Raw genomic sequence first — 16684 nt, forward strand, 5'->3', positions numbered from 1 at the left:
ACCTCCAGTTCGCCCACTGGTGGTCGTTCCGAGTGTCAACTGAATGTTAACATGCATACAAGACTGCAAGATCACCCCCCGCCCTACCCAGAAGGGGGTGGGTTAGGGCTGATTTCACCTGACAGTATTTTTAGTTGACCAATGAGGAACATGTGTACCAAATTTCATGAAAAGGGGACGGGGCGGTCTCGTGGTCTGGAACCCCTGCAGATTTTATTTTTTTTTCTCCAGCCGTCTGGAGTTTTGTTTTTGTTTTTTCTGTCCACCCTGGCCTTTGGACCTTACTTATTCTATGTTAATTAATGTTGACTTATTTCTATTTTTCTATTCTTCATTTTGTAAAGCACTATGAGCTACATTTTTTTGTATGAAAATGTGCTATATAAATACACGTTGTTGTTGTTGTTGAAAATCGCTCCAGCCGTTCGGACGTGATGCTGGAACATACACACACACATTGACTTTTATATGTATAGATAGATAAATAGCTTTAATTAAGCATTACTATTAAGCACTCTTTAAAACTGGTTTAAAATCTAAAGTAAACCTATTTATTATTATGTTTTCATCCTTATATTTGTATTTATACATTTTGTAAAAAAACACTCAGTTTTAAAATACCAAGTAAAATTTACATTCATTTACCTAATATCTGTAGTAAACTGCTAGCTTTCTTTGACATGGTTTACCAAGAGTCGTGAAATTCATCACAACAAAGCTATGTCTATAGTAAAATGCAGACATAAATGTGAATATACAGATCAGTTTATGATCCATCTCCAAGCCAGAAGTTTATATGAGTGGGGGGATGGGTTGTTGTTAGTTATATTATTTATGTATTTTTATATATATATATATATATATATATATATATAGAGGGAGAGTCAAAATTATGTTAACATTTGAATGGTGGAAACAATTTATTCATGAAACATACTTCATATGTGCAAGATGACTTACAGAAATGTCTCAATCTGTTCGCCATCATGTTCAACACATGTACCATATGTGGCACAAATTGTCCACAAACATTGTATAGAAGTATACACATAGCAGTACCATTACTGTTAACATAATTTTGACTCATCCTGTGTGTGTGTGTGTGTAATGTTGTCACACATGTGCGCATGGGAGGCAGCTGAAGGGCTCACAAAGGGATAATTCCATGCCAGACCAGGGGGTGACAGGGTGCACTAATCCTTCCTCTTTTTCATCAGCAGACCATCCACTGGATGTGAGGACGTCACTTCCCCAGCCCAGCTTTAAAACCGCCATGTTTGCCTATTATTGTTGTTGTATTGTTGGACTGAAGTCTGTTGAGACCAGTCATTTGGAACCAATCTTTCATTTTTGGCAGCCTGATTCAAGTATATGGATGGCTGCCCCCGAAGCTCTTTCTGTGTCTATTCAATCATTTCACAATATATATTTCCCTCTCTAGCTTCTGAAAAGTGTTAATTAAGTATCTACGTGCAAAAGTTCGCTGACGACACTGCTATTGTGGGCTGCATCAGGAGTGTACAGGAAGCTAATCAAAGACTTTGTTAAATGGTGCGACTCAAACCACCTACACCTGAACACCAGCAAGACCAAGGAACTGGTAGTGGATTTTAGGAGGCCCAGACCCCTCATGGACCCCGTGATCATCAGAGGTGACTATGCAGAGGGTGCAGATCTATAAATACCTGGGAGTGCAGCAGGATGATAAACTGGACTGGACTGCCAATACTGATGCTCTGTGTAAGAAAGGTCAGAGCCGACTGTACTTCCTTAGAAGGTTGGCGTCCTTCAACATCTGCAATAAGATGCTGCAGATGTTCTATCAGACGGTTGTGGCGGCCCCTCTTCTACGTGGTGGTGTGCTGGGGAGGCAGCATAAAGAAGAGGGGCACCTCACACCTGGACAAACTGGTGAGGAAGGCAGGCTCTACTGTAGGCACGGAGCTGGACAGTTTGACATCCGTGGCAGAGCGACGGGCGCTGAGCAGGCGAGTGTCCATCATGGAGAATCCACTGCATCCACTGAACAGGATCATCTCCAGACAGAGAAGCAGCTTCAGAGACAGACTGCTGTCACCGTCCTGCTCCACTGACAGACTGAGGAGACCCCACACTATGTGACTCTTCAATTTCACCCGGCTGGGTAAACGCTAACATTATTCAAAGTTATTGTCTGCTTTTACATGCACTGTTATCACTCTTTAATTTAATATTGTTCTTTATCAGTATGCTGCTGCTGGATTATGTGAATTTCCCCTTGGGATTAATAAAATATCTGTCTATCTATCTAGTACTAATAAAGTATTTAACTATCATAAACAACCACTTAACAAACAAACTGTTATATAGATAATACTGTATCAAAGGGTAAAACACCAATAATCCTACATTCATTAAACTCTTATGTCATACAAAGGGTCGTATGACTGCCTGAGGAGGCGTCATTTACAGATTCGCCAAGGCAGCTAGACCCAACTCTCCGTATTAGATCGATACGAAACTCAAACACTTTGAAAGAACAGATAGAGATTCACAAGCTTGAACGACAATTGCTACATTGACGCTGGTTTAAATTTTGTTGCACTAATGATGCCATCAGATGGCATTTCCACGCCTTCAGCCACCGCGCAAAGTGTCATGGTAAACAGACCACAAAATGGTATGAAAAAAAAAATGGCACTGTAATAATTTCCAATACAAATAATTTAAATTGTTAAGGTTATCCAAAGTCAGAGAGGCAAGATTGTGTTGGTTTGGACAAGTGCAGAGGAGAGATGCTGGGTATACTGGGAGAAGGATGCTAAGGATAGAGCTGCTAGGCAAGGGGAACAAAGGAAGACCCAAGAGGAGGTTTATGGATGTGGTGAGAGAGGACATGCAGGTGATGGGTGTGACAAAGCAAGATGACGAGGACAGGAGGATATGGAAGAAGATGATCCGCTGTGGCAACACCTAACGGGAACAGCCGAAAGAAAATCCATTCACAGCAGATGCTTATCACCATCACTGAGCACCTGAAAAAAAGGAAACACACAAATGTAGTGATTAGTGACCAGTCTAAAAAATAGCAAATAAAATAGCATTACATGATTAGAGCCAAATTAAAGAGGCGTGATAGATAGATAGATAGATATGAAAGGCGCTATATAATAGATAGATAGATAGATAGATAGATAGATACAGTAGATAGATAGATAGAGTGAAAGGCACTATATAATAGATAGATAGATAGATAGATAGATAGATAGATAGATAGATAGATAGATAGATAGATAGATAGATAGATAGATAGATACTTTATTAATCCCAAGGGGAAATTCACAAATTTTAGTGTTCATCTGTACTGGCCTGCCAGATCTGTTAAGGAAAGGGTATTCCAGATTTGTTTGTTGCTTAAAGTTCTTTCATGTTTCACTCTTGGAATACTGACCAAGCCCGTGTTAGAGGACTTAACTTTATGATTAGGTATGTATTCTAGGTTGACTGGTGACCCAGTTGTACCCACTTCTCTGTTTTCTATTTATAACTTATTAATAGAAATAAAACACTGCTGACGAGGATCACACCACTGGTGTTGAAGTAACACAAGTGTACAGTGGATTCAGAAAGTATTCAGTTGTATGATTTATTTCTAAATGGATAAATCTGAAACATTTGCCCATCAATTTACACTCAAACTATAATGAAAAAGTGAAAAGATGTCTTCAGCAAGGTTTGCAAATTGATTAAAAATCAAAAACTGAAATCTCCCTTTCATGCAAGTACTCAGACCCTTAATTCAGTGCTTTGTAGAAGTCCCTTAGGTAGCAATTCCAATTTTAGTATTCTTAGCCAAGTCTCCACAAGCTTTGGGCAGTTTATCCCATTCTTTATGGCAGATCCTCTCAAGATGCTAAAAGATGAAATGTTGTCCATCCTGAGGTGGCGTGGACACTGAAACAGGTTTTCCTCCAAGACTTCCCTATTTTGCTGCATTCCTCCTCCCCTCAATTCTAACCAGTCTCCCTGTCCCTGCCACTGAAGAAGCACCCCCATAGTGTGATGCTGCCACCACCGTACTTCACCATAGGGTCGGTATTAGGCAGTGACAGCACAAAGAGTTTAATTTTTGACTCATGGAAACAGAGAATCTTCCTCCTCATGCTCTCAGAGTCCAAGTGAACTGTCATATGCCCTGACCAATGCCCTCCTTGCTAATCATTCAAGCTGGGCAAACTGTCAACTTTAGGAAGAGTCCTGGTGGTTCCAAACTTCTTCCATGTCATAATTACTGAGACCACTATGACCCGGGGAACACTCGGAGCTTTAGGAATGGTTTTATCCCCTTGTTACAATCTTTGCTTTAGCACAGTTTCATCACAGATGAATTCTTTGCACTTCAAAACTTAGTTTTTCTCCTGATATGTGGTGTAAAACGTGGGACCTTATATACACAGCTAGACTTGTGACTTACTAAACAATGTCCAACCAATTCAATGTGCCACATTTGGACTCCAGTCAATTCATAGACACATCTCAAGTAGAACTGAAACAAACAGGATGCACCTGAGCAAATTCTGGAGTGCCTCAGCAAAGGGTTGGCATACTTATATGAATGAGATATTTCAGTTTTTATTTTTTCCTAACTGTGACATTCTTTCTGAAAACATGATTTCAACTTTGTCATTATTGGTTATTGAGTGGTGGGCAAAAATGTAAAATTGATCAATTTAAAATTAATTGAACAACACAATGCAGTATGCAGAAAGAAAAAGGGGTCAGAATACTTACTGAATCCATGGCATCACGTCAGCTAATTATTTCAGGAACAGCCAGTTACCTGTTACGTTGTTGGCTAGCACAGAGTAAATAATTAGCCAGTTCTGTCAGCACCAGCGTGTAGATTAGTGTCGTTATCTCTACCATCTCAAAGTTTTTCAAGCTACTGGCAGGACTCGTAGGCTGTGCTATATAAATAGAAAAGATTTTTTTTTTCTTCAGTGCATCAAATCAGATTAGGAAATTTATACAAATCAGATACATTAGCTGCTCTGATTCAGCCTGTGCTCTTTGACGAACAAACCACTGCTGAGAAACATTTCAATAAGATGTTCAGTAAGATGAAACACAACAGCTCACTTTGACTTTTATTATTTGTGTTTTGGCCTGTTGAGAAGGGGGCAACCCTAAGTGTCAGAACTATGAAACATTTAGGAAAACGAGTTTGTGACACCAACAACCTCACTCCAAGTTAAAACTAAAATAAAGTCATACAGTCGAAAATGTTTGCAGGTTTTACGCTTATATGGTCTTTCGAACGATCAAGACAGCCCGGAAAACTGGCATCATCCTCAATTAACTCAAATTACCACTTGAAGGGCATAATTAAACGGGTTTTTTTATGTAAACTTTGCCTACTATTTCTTCATAGATGATCTGTTCTGCAATATCATAAACCATAAGCTCACGGAAGTCTTACAGAAACAACAGGTTTCGAAGTTCCTTCGGTTTGCTCGCCTGCCGTCACGTTAACGGCGCCTGCACAGTTCAAGCAGGATCAACCGCGCGCGCTACAGTAACGTGGGCGCGCACGGCGTGCTAAGAGAGTGCACGCGCTACGCATGCGCACCGCACTGACAGTCGGGTTTGACAGCAGAGTCATCTAGAAAATGGGACGAGTTGAGCTACGTATTCCGCGGTGATAACGTGGACTCTGGTGACATTACGGTCATTGCAGGTAAAGCGTCCTGTCACGTTTAATGATCATGACTGCTACTAGGTGTTACTGGGGGTGTCCGTGTCGACGTGGCTGCACGTGTGAGGCGGAGGAGTCAGAATGGGGGCGGACAGGTGAGCTTTTGTGACAGAGCCTCGCAATCACGGGACAGACTGACAGGGTCAACGATTGCTTGACGGTTAGTAAAATCAAATTGGCAGAATGTTTAGAGGTCATAGTTATTGCTTCGCTGTCTTTAATAATTAAATCGTTTGTTTTGCACTGATTTAGTGGTCTCAAAAAAGACAATTTACATGTGTTTAACCTTAAAGACGCAGCGTGAACTTCGGACTGTTATATGCAATCATGTGTATGTCGACAAGATGAGTGTGAGGTGACTTTGTTCTAAATCCAAAAAATAAAGACAATCAGAACCAGTCATTTTTAACCGCATTACTTTATTTATACGTTGTCCATAATGAACGTTTTGGCTTATTCCTATCTATCTATCTATCTATCTATCTATCTATCTATCTATCTATCTATCTATCTATCTATCTATCTATCTATCTATCAGTAGGAATCGAACTGTTAACTACTAGCATGGCAACTCGGTCTCATTAAGAAAATTATATATTCTTCTTTTATTCTGTAAAAAAGACTCGCAATAACAGGATGGCTTATTGCATGTCCCGTTTACTTCGTTATTTCAAACGATAATACACATACATCCCATACTATACGGCTAATCCCTTCAACCCTGCATTTAAAAAAACGGACATCCCCGCAGATGTTATATCCCTCTTCTCAAAAAAAAAAAACATAAAATGTGTTTTTTAACTAAGTCTTCTGTACAGGCAACATTGGTAATGCAAGAGCATCAATTATCAATAAACGCCAACATATTTTCATCCAAATGTGCTATTATTAGAAAGTAATGCTTTAACTAGATAAATTGCAACTTAAAGTAAACATTTTAGAATAGTATGAATTTTGAACAACAAATGTATCGCTATATACCCTTTACATTTATAAATTCAAGGTATTTCTAGGCTTGACAGCACGTCCGGATCTTGTGTGGTATAATGATGGACAGTCATTTGGTACATTTTTACATTTTGTGGCTGAGGTGCGTGCTTCATGGTTGGTGATGAAGGTTTGATTTGCCCAGAGTCGTCCTGCACCTCACGAGGATAGTCCATGTCTCGAAACGTGTTTGAGTTTTCTTTGGTGTCAAGGAGGTGTCGATGGTTTCTACAGTATGCTTGGCCTTCAGATATCTGGATGTGGTAGGACCTATTCACATCAGTTGGTTGGATGATTATATATATAAAATCCAACATCTCTCTGTATGTCTGTCCGCTTTTCATGAGAGAACTACTTAACTGATTTAAATTGGGATTTTTTTTTCTATAATTTGCTTTAACATTCCGGTTGATTTGCGACTTCTGTCATCACCCAAAGTATCATAGTTCGCTTGCAGGAGTGATTTATTTGTGCTAATCCACGACAGAGGTTGGCGGGGCCCTCCTCACTCACATGCCAGCCTCCGTTCGAGTCGCTCTACCTCTTGCCACGTGTTGGATTGTCCCTTACCTCCGCTTAGCTAGTGATACCTGTTTGTTTATTGATTTTTAAAGTTTGTGGTTAAAGTTAATGGTTTAATAAAAGTTAGACAAATAACAAATGTTATGAGAAACCTCACCTCCTTATTTATAAGCTTTAGTTGGTTGAGGTCAGTTGTGGTGATTCAGTGGGTGCTAAAGTGCTTGGGACCTGACTTGAGGTGCGGCTGAAATTCCTTCTCCGTGGTGCTTACTGTATGCGCTGCACCTAAGGGCTTCATTCTGTGGATTCTAATGTTTTATCCCACAGGTCAAACATGTGCACTTGTATTGACTGGAGTCTTATATTATGCATTAAGGTGTGTGGGTATGCATGATCATGTTGTCTGGTGCATTTTTCATCTCCTCCATGTTCATTTTCTACTTTAACCCTGATGCAAAATGGACAGGCGTCTGTGATCATTGACTCTGTAGTGGATAAGCACAGACTGAACCCAGGAGAGGAGTGGAGTGGATGAAAAGTGATAACCAGGCTGTTTGCTTTGTCTGCAAATAGTGTTTCCAAGCTGATTATCTTTTCCTGTCAAGTGATTTGCTCATTTCCTATTCATATGCAGTACTGTATTACTACATAGTTTAAAGGTTTTATTCTGTATTGGGGTTAACAACTTTGCAGTAGTTTCCTTGCTCTGTTTGTGAACGTAATTCTTTATTACCCACTTCATACACAAATGGCTCTATACATGTTTTTCTTTCAGTTGCTACATGATTAGGACGTGTCCTACAAAAACTGCTTATACAGCAGCTCAGCTGGGGCAGCCACATTTATTGATCTACAACTCGTCTGTTAAAGCTAGCTGCTATTTATAAGACTTGACACAGAAAAAGGTAGGCCTCCTAAATAGCCCTCAATAATGCATTGTTTAGCATGATTTTATTTGTACTAACTTTGTAAGTGTGTAGATGATATGTGGATATGGTTGAACTGTGTTTTGTTTCAGGTTTGTTTTTTCATCTTTATTTAGCCGTGTAATATTGTATGACAGATTTGTAATTGTACTGCCATTGTGCCTCTTCATATTTGACTTTACACTTAAAAGGACAAAACCACTGATTTGCTTTATTGCATCATGCCACTTTATGTTCGTGTTCTTACGGTTTCAAATGTAGGAAAAAGCAAAGCTAATATTTTATTAAATTTTATTGTCTTGTGCAATACTATCCTATATGTAAAATCTGTACTCGGAGAGACTTTGGTCAGTCAGTGGGCTGTGTGCCTAGTAGGTCACTAGTTAAAATGAGTAAGGGGCTCGTAAAAGACCCAAGCAGTTTTATACAGTTTGTTCTAGTTAGTGATCTGGCTCTGTTGCACACAGAATTAAAAAGGGGGAAAAAAAAGGCTTAAAGTCATAGTAGTTATTAATGTCATTTTATTTCTCTTTTTCTTTTGTAATCATATTTGTAGTGCCCTATCTCTCTATTATAATAAAAAAATCTTGGGTCGATATGTGATCTTCTCGGAAGACACCTTAACGTCCCCACGAGAGATACTTTTAACGTCCCCGCGAGAGATACTTTTAACGTCCCTACGAGAGATACTTTAATGTCCCCGCGAGAGATACTTTAACGTCCCCGCGAGAGATACTTTAACGTCCCCGCGAGAGATACTTTAACGTCCCCGCGAGAGACACAGGCTTTTAAATGATCAACGAGCAGCACGACAAGCTCGGTAGCATTAGCAGAAAGCCAGCAGCTGATCAGTCAACATCTCCTTAGCGCGAGTTCAGCCACCCTCGATTCACAACAACAGAGACGCGTGCCCCGGGGGGAGGGGGTGGTTGAGCAAAGCAGGCAGGCCCCCTAGTATTGAATAAAAAAATCTTTTAATCTTCCATTTTCTGAAACCCTTTTTGTCATTACAGATTGTAAGGAACACGGTAGCCTTAGGTGCAAGTCATACCTCAAAGCTGTGCAGTTCCGTCAGTCACTCGTATCATAAATTTTTAACTTGTGCTAAATTAAACTCTCCACTTCTCCCAGCATGGGAGTCTTTTGGATGTGGGAGGAAACTGGAGTTCTCAGAGAAGACCATCGCAAATGTAGAGAGACTATTTCAAATTCTGTACAGATAACAACAGCAACATTTATTTCTATAGCACGTCTTCATACAAATGGTGTAGCTCAAAGTGCTTTACAAGATGAAGAAAGAAAAATATAAAAATAAAATTAGGCAATACTAAGTAAAAAAGAATAAAGGTCCAATGACCATGGAGGACAGAAAAAAAACAACAAAATCTGCAGGGGTTCCAAGGCCATGAGACCACCCAGTCCCCTCAGGGCATTCTACCTAACATCAATGATCTCATTCAGTCCTCATGGTCTTCAAGCTTCACGTGGAAGATTTAGACAATGATGATGGTCATGTGGACGTCTGGCCTTCAATCTATCAATGTTGGGACTGCATGGTGCCCTGATCAGGTGGTGGTGGCACAGATCATCACCAAAGAAAAAACGAAAAAAGAACAGCAGAGAAAGTAGGGGTTAGTATGGACTGTGGAGTCATGATAAAAATAATATACAGAATATCAGGGTTACACTAAAATAAAGTTATAAGAAAGCCATGTTAAAATAATGGGGTTTTTAAGCAGTTTTTTAAAGTGCTCCACCGTATCAGCCTGGAGGATTTCTATCGGTCAGCTATTCCAGATTTTAGGTGCGTAACCACAGAAGGCCGTCTCACCACTTCTTTTAAGTTTAGCTCTTGGAATTATAAGCAGAACCTCATTTGAAGATCTACAGCTGTGCTTGAAAGTTTGTGAACCCTTTAGCATTTTCTATATTTCTGCATAAATATGACCTAAAACATCATGAGATTTTTCACTCAAGTCCTAAACGTAGATAAAGAGAAACCAGTTAAACAAATGAGACAAAAATATTATGCTTGGTCATTTATTTATTAAGAAAAATGATCGAATATTACATGTTTGTGAGTGGCTAAAGTATGTGAACCTTTGCTTTCAGTATCTGCTGTGACCCCCCTTTGCAGCAATAACTGCAACTTGTTTTGTTCTGTGGTGTGAGATTTAAATAAAAAAAAATACATTTTGCTCTTAAAAACTTGGGTTTTGGTTGCCTCTAAGGAACCGTGTGGGAATTTTTAAAGCTTTTTTCCCTTTAGAAGGGTTTTTTTTTGCTTTTTTTTTCGCCCGCACAAGAGCAAAAGTAGCTGGGTGTTTGGAAGTGCGCTTGGAAAAGTTATTTGTACTTGTTCTTTCTTGTTATCTGTATTTGAATTAGCATCGATCAGGCAGGGTAGAAAGGCAGTAGTAACTGATATCGGCATTCGCGTCGTTAGTTTAAAGAAAAAGAAAAAAAGGCCGCGGCTGACTTCAAAGCAGTTAAAGGTGGAAGGCTCAGTAGTGCGCAGGTAAGCGGCCTGCGTTAAGACACCGATCAGGCACAAGGAGCAGTAGGAGCAAATAAGGTAGTAAAGTTTTATTTATTTGTTTATTTTAGATTAAACAGTCCTTAGCCGTCCAGAGGCAGAACAGTTAAGTGGGCGACAGCGTATTGGTTCATTAATACGGGGGAATACAAACAGTGCGAGTGAAGAGCTTATAAGTAAGAAGAGCGCAAAGTTAGGAGAAGAGACAGAGAAAAGTAAAGTTAACCTCATAGAAAGGCAAATAGCAGGCAGCTGAGAGGGAGAACAGGACAGGAGCTTAAGGGGAAAAGGTGTAAAATATCTGTAGCAGATCTTAGTGTTACCATTTAAGTTAAGGAGCAGCTGAAAGAAGAAGAAATTTAATTTTAAGAAAAAAAAAAATAGTTAAGGCAGCTTAGTAATCCCAAAGTCAAATTTTAATAATGAGGCCAGTGCAATGCAAGTCCTGTTGGATGTTGGACTTTTTAGATGATGGTTTGGAAGAGCCAGTTGTCTATGAGGGCTACATCTGCAAGAGATGCCAGCTGATCCAGCACCTCGAGCTCAGGGTCGCTGAACTGGAGGAGGAGTTGGCTGACCTGCGTTGTAATAGAGAATTGGCGGACTTGGCCCAGGTGTCCTTTAGAGATAGTGTGCACCCCTAAGGTGGCGGGGAGGAGATTCCAGAGGTAGGTGGGTCACGGTCACAAGGCGTAAGGTAAAGGGTGCACACTGTCCGGGGGCATCAACCCCAGAATTAGAAGTGTCTAACGTTATCATGTCCTTGCGGAGCTGGATGGTGACTCTTATAATTCTGAGGTGGTAGGCAGGGTTGAGGAGCCCCAACGGGCCACCTCAAAACCAGTTCCCAAAAGAGAGAGGTAGTGATAGTTGGGGACTCAATCATTAGGGGGATTGAAGTGCAGGTGTGCTCCAGAGAGAGAGAGTCTTCGCACGGTGTGTTGCCTTCCGGGAGCACAGGTGGGAGACCTCCTGGAAGGGTGGATAGGCTCTTGGCCAGAGCGGGTGGATCCAGTTGTCATTGTCCACGTTGGAACAAATGACATACATAAGGGTAGTCTGTCAGTTCTGCGATCCAAATTCAAAGAGTTAGGTACCAAGCTGAGGAGCAGAACTGACAAGGTAGTCTTCTCGAAGTTCTGCCTGTGCCACGCCAGTCCAGGTAAGATTGAGGAGATTAGAAGGCTTAAGCGTGGCTCAAATCTTGGTGCAGGGTAGAAGGGTATAGGTTTATGGGGCATTGGGCCTCCTTTTGGAACAGATGGGACCTGTTCCACTGTGACGGGTTACATCTGAACGGAGGGGCACCAATGTATTGGGGAGGCGTATGTGTAGGCTAGTCGAGGATTGTTTAAACTAGGGAATGGGGGGCAGGGAGTTTAGGACAGGCCAGATTTAGATCTATACATGGAAGAACAAACAATGGTGTAGAAATAAAAATGCATAGTAATGTAAATTTTAAGCAAACACGTAAAGTAGAAGGATTAACACATTAAAAATAGCTTGCCTTAATGCTAGAAGTATCAAAAATAAGGTAAGTGAGTTGGAGTTGTATGTAGCAGAGCATAATTATGATATTATAGCAATAACGGAAACCTGGCTAAATAACAAAGATGGGGATGAGTGTAACATAGAGGGATACACATTTTTAGGAAGGATAGACAGAACAGAAAAGGAGGTGGGGTTGCTGTTTATGCCAAACAGGAATTAAATGTAAGTCATCTTCAGTTGGATGATGAGCCCCATCTTAGTGAGGACATGTGGCTTCGCCTGGAAAATATTAGGGAAAAGGTCTCATTTTAGGAGTGTGTTATAGACCACCCAATTCAGACAGTAATTTCAACACACATCTTTTAGTAATATCAAAAGGCAAGTTTACAGGGGATATTATAGTCATGGGGACTTTAATTATCCAAATATTAACTGGGATAACCTTACAGATGGAGGAGCACAAGAGCAGGAGTTTTAGAAGTAATCAGCGACTGTTTTTAACACAGCATGTTAAAGCACCAACAAGGGGTGAAGCCTGTCTGGATTTAGTATTCTGTAATAATCAGGATAGAATTGAGGGTGTAGAGGTGATTGAACCACTAGGGTCAAGTGACCATAATGTAATACAATTCTCAGTATTTTGTAAGAGTACAGATGCAAAGACTAAAATTGTTAAGTTGAACTTTAGTAGGGCTAATTTTGAGCAGATGCGACAAAGTCTAAGTAGGATAGACTGGGATAAGCTTTTAAATGTGGAGACAGTCGAGGAGCAGTGGAACAGGTTTAAAATGTTTTACATGTAATGCAGGACAGATACATACCTAAATTTGGAAGTAATAGGAAACTAAAAAACTCCACGATGGATTAATAAAGATTTAAAAAAGAAGTTGCAAAGGAAAAACTGCTGTATAAGGCATATAAGACTAATGACTGCAAAGAGAATGTAGCATATGAGAACATGAGGGCAACCATTAAGAAGGATATCAGAGAGGCTAAAAGACAGTTGGAGAGGAATATAGCAGATAAGGAGAAAGAAGACCCCAAGAGATTCTTTCAGTATTTTAGTAGTAAAAGAACAGTTAAGGAGGAGGTCAAGTTCATCAGGAATAGTAAAGGGAATTAAAAGATACAGACAATGAAATAGCAGATGCCCTAAACTTACATTTTTCTGAGGTGTTTACAAGTGAGCAAGTGGATAACCTGCCAGAGGTAAACAACTACTAAGGAGGTACTGAGGGATTTGGAAATTGTAGAGGGAGAAGTGCTGCTCAGATTAAATAAGATGAAATCAAACAAATCACCAGGCCCAGATAATATTTATCCTCGTGTTCTTAAGTTCTTAAGTTCTTCTGGAGAGATTCTGAAGGACTGGAAAATGGCAAATATCATCCCATTATATAAAAATGGTGACAGGGCAGATCCAAGCAACTATAGGCCAGTAAGCTTAACAAGCATCACAGGAAAATTAATGGAAGGAATTAAGGATAAGATTGAGCAACACATGGCAAGGACAGGAGTTATTCTGAACAGTCAGCATGGGTTCAGAAGAGGGAGGTCGTGTTTTACTAACATGTTGGAATTCTATGAGGAGGCAACAAAAGGATACGATCAAAGTGGAGCTTATGATATTATTTATCTGGACTTTCAGAAAGCATTTGATAAGGTGCCACATGAGAGGTTGGGCATCAAGTTAAAAGAAGTGGGAGTTCAGGGTGATGTTTTTAGATGGGTGCAGAATTGGCTCAGACACAGGAAGCAGAGGGTGATGGTGTGAGGAACCTCATCAGAACTGGCCGATGTTAAGAGTGGTGTTCCAGTTGGGGTCAGTGCTAGGCCGCTGCTATTTTTAATATATATAAATGATTTAGATAGGAATATAAGTAACAAGCTGGTTAAGTTTGCAGATGATACCAAGATAGGTGGATTAGCAGATAATTTGGAATCCGTTATATCATTACAGAAGGACTTGGATAGCATACAGGCTTGGGCAGATTTGTGGCAGATGAAATTTAATGTCAGTAAATGTAAAGTATTACACATAGGAAGTAAAAATATTAGGTTTGAATACACAATGGGCGGTTGGAAAATCGAGAGTACACCTTATGAGAAGGATTTAGGAGTCATAGTGGACTCTAAGCTATCAACTTCCAACAGTGTTCAGAAGCCATTAAGAAGGCTAACAGAATGTTAGGTTATATAGCGCCTTGATGTGTGGAGTACAAGTCCAAGGAGGTTATGCTCAACCTTTATAATGCACTGGTGAGGCCTCATCTTGAGTACTGTGTGCAGTTTTGGTCTCCAGGCTACAAAAAGGACATAGCAGCACTAGAGAAGGTCCAGAGAAGAGCAACTAGGCTGATTCCAGGTGCTACAGGGGTTGAATTATGAGGAAAGATTAAAAGAGCTGAGCCTTTACAGTTTAAGCAAAAGAAGATTAAGAGGTGACATGATTGAAGTGTTTAAAATTATGAAGGGAATTAGTACAGTGGATCGAGACTTGTATTTTAAAATGAGTTCATCAAGAACACAGGGACACAGTTGGAAACTTGTTAAGAGTAAATTTCGCATAAACATTAGGAAGTTTTTCTTTACACAAAGATCGATAGACACTTGGAATAAGCTACCAAGTAGTGTGGTAGACAGTAAGACGTTAGGGACTTTTAAAACTCGACTTGATGTTTTCTTGGAGGAAATAAGTGGACAGGACTAGCGAGCTATGTTGGGCTGAATGGCCTCTTCTCGTCTAGAGTGTTCTAATGTTCTAACTAAACGTTTCCGGTAACTTTTGATCATTCCTGCACACCGGCTTGGAGGAATTTTCGCCCATTCCTCCATACAGAACAGCTTCAACTCTGGGATGTTGGTGGGTTTCCTCACATGAACTGCTCGCTTCAGGTCCTTCCACAACATTTCGATTGGATTAAGGTCAGGACTTTGACTTGGCCATTCCAGAACATTCACTTTATTCTTCTTTAACCATTCTTTGGTAGAACGACTTGTGTGCTTAGGGTCGTTGTCTTGCTGCATGACCCACCTTCTCTTGAGATTCAGTTCATAGACAGATGTCCTGACATTTTCCTTTAGAATTCTCTGATATAATTCAGAATTCATTGTTCCATCAATGAAGGCAAGCCGTCCTGGCCCAGATGCAGCAAAACAGGCCCAGACCATGATACTACCACCACCATGTTTCACAGATGGGATGAGGTTCTTATGCTGGAATGCAGTGTTTTCCTTCTCCAAACATAACGCTTTTCATTTAAACCAAAAAGTTCTATTTTGGTCTCATCCATCCACAAAACATTCTTCCAATAGCCTTCTGGTTTTTCCACATGATCTTTAGCAAACTGCAGACGAACAGCAATGTTTTTTTTGGAGAGCAGTGGCTTTCTCCTTGCAAACCCACCATGCACACCATTGTTGTTCAGTGTTCTCCTGATGGTGGACTCATGAACATGAACATTAGCCAATGTGAGAGAGGCCTTCAGTTGCTTAGAAGTTACCCTGGGGTCCTTTGTGACCTCGCCGACTATTACACGCCTTGCTCTTGGAGTGATCTTTGTTGGTCGACCACCCCTGGGGAGGATAGCAATTGTCTTGAATTTCCTCCATTTGTACACAATCTGTCTGACTGTGGATTGGTGGAGTCCAAACTCTTTACAGATGGTTTTGTAACCTTTTCCAGCCTGATGAGCATCAACAACTCTTTTTGTGAGGTCCTCAGAAATCTCCTTTGTTCGTGCCATGATACACTTCTACAGACATGTGTTGTGAAGAGCAGACTTTGATAGATCCTGTTCTTTAAATAACACGGGGTGCCCACTCACAGCTGATTGGCATCCCATTGATTGAAAACACCGGAGTCGAATTTCACTTTCAAACTAACTGCTAATCTGTGAGGTTCACATACTTTTGCCACTCACAAATATGTAATATTCAATCATTTTCCTTAATAAATAAATGACCAAGTCTAATATTTTTGTCTCATTTGTTTAACTGGTTTCTCTTTATCTACTTTTAGGACTTGAGTGAAAATCTGATGATGTTTTAGGTCATATTTATGCAGAAATGTAGAAAATTCTAAAGGGTTCACAAACTTTCAAGCACAACTGTAAGGTTACAATTTGAAGTGTAAGGTGAGGTGCATTCTGAGTTCTAGGATAGAGTGGAGCTTTGTAATCCATAAGCAGTATTCAAATTCCATACAGTGACCATGCCAGTATTTCTAGTGCAGAACTCTGAATCATTGCGGGGGCATTGCTTAAATTTGTTTTGTAGCTGATTAATCTTGTACTATTCCCATTTAACTGGAGGAATTTTGCTTCTATTGAACAATTACCATACGCATCATGGACCTGAACCTAACCGGCAAATCTGAAGATGAAAAACACACACAAAAAAGAATTTTTAGTCAATTTAATGGAAGAGAAAAAAAAAGGTGAATAAGTGCTTTGTTCGAAAGTAAGGTAAGTCTGAGGCTTCTTTAAG

The 16684-nt window shown here is 40.1% G+C and overlaps 1 protein-coding gene across 3 annotated transcripts in view; it reads left to right on the forward strand.

Annotated features, from left to right (window-relative positions):
* The first annotated feature begins 5618 nt into the window (after positions 1–5618).
* abhd6a (abhydrolase domain containing 6, acylglycerol lipase a) overlaps positions 5619–16684 on the forward strand; it is a 56110-nt gene continuing 45044 nt past the window's right edge. Inside the window, exons 1-2 of one of the 3 annotated variants that reach the window (XM_039771579.1) lie at positions 5619–5716; positions 8019–8148. The gene's annotated coding sequence lies outside the window, so the exon portion shown is untranslated. Of the gene's footprint in view, positions 5717–5753; positions 5895–8018; positions 8149–16684 lie in introns of those variants that run through there. The other 2 variants (XM_039771581.1, XM_039771580.1) reach the window with 2 other exon arrangements.

Source organism: Polypterus senegalus, chromosome 12 (assembly GCF_016835505.1).
Source record: "Polypterus senegalus isolate Bchr_013 chromosome 12, ASM1683550v1, whole genome shotgun sequence".
NCBI lineage: Eukaryota > Metazoa > Chordata > Cladistia > Polypteriformes > Polypteridae > Polypterus > Polypterus senegalus.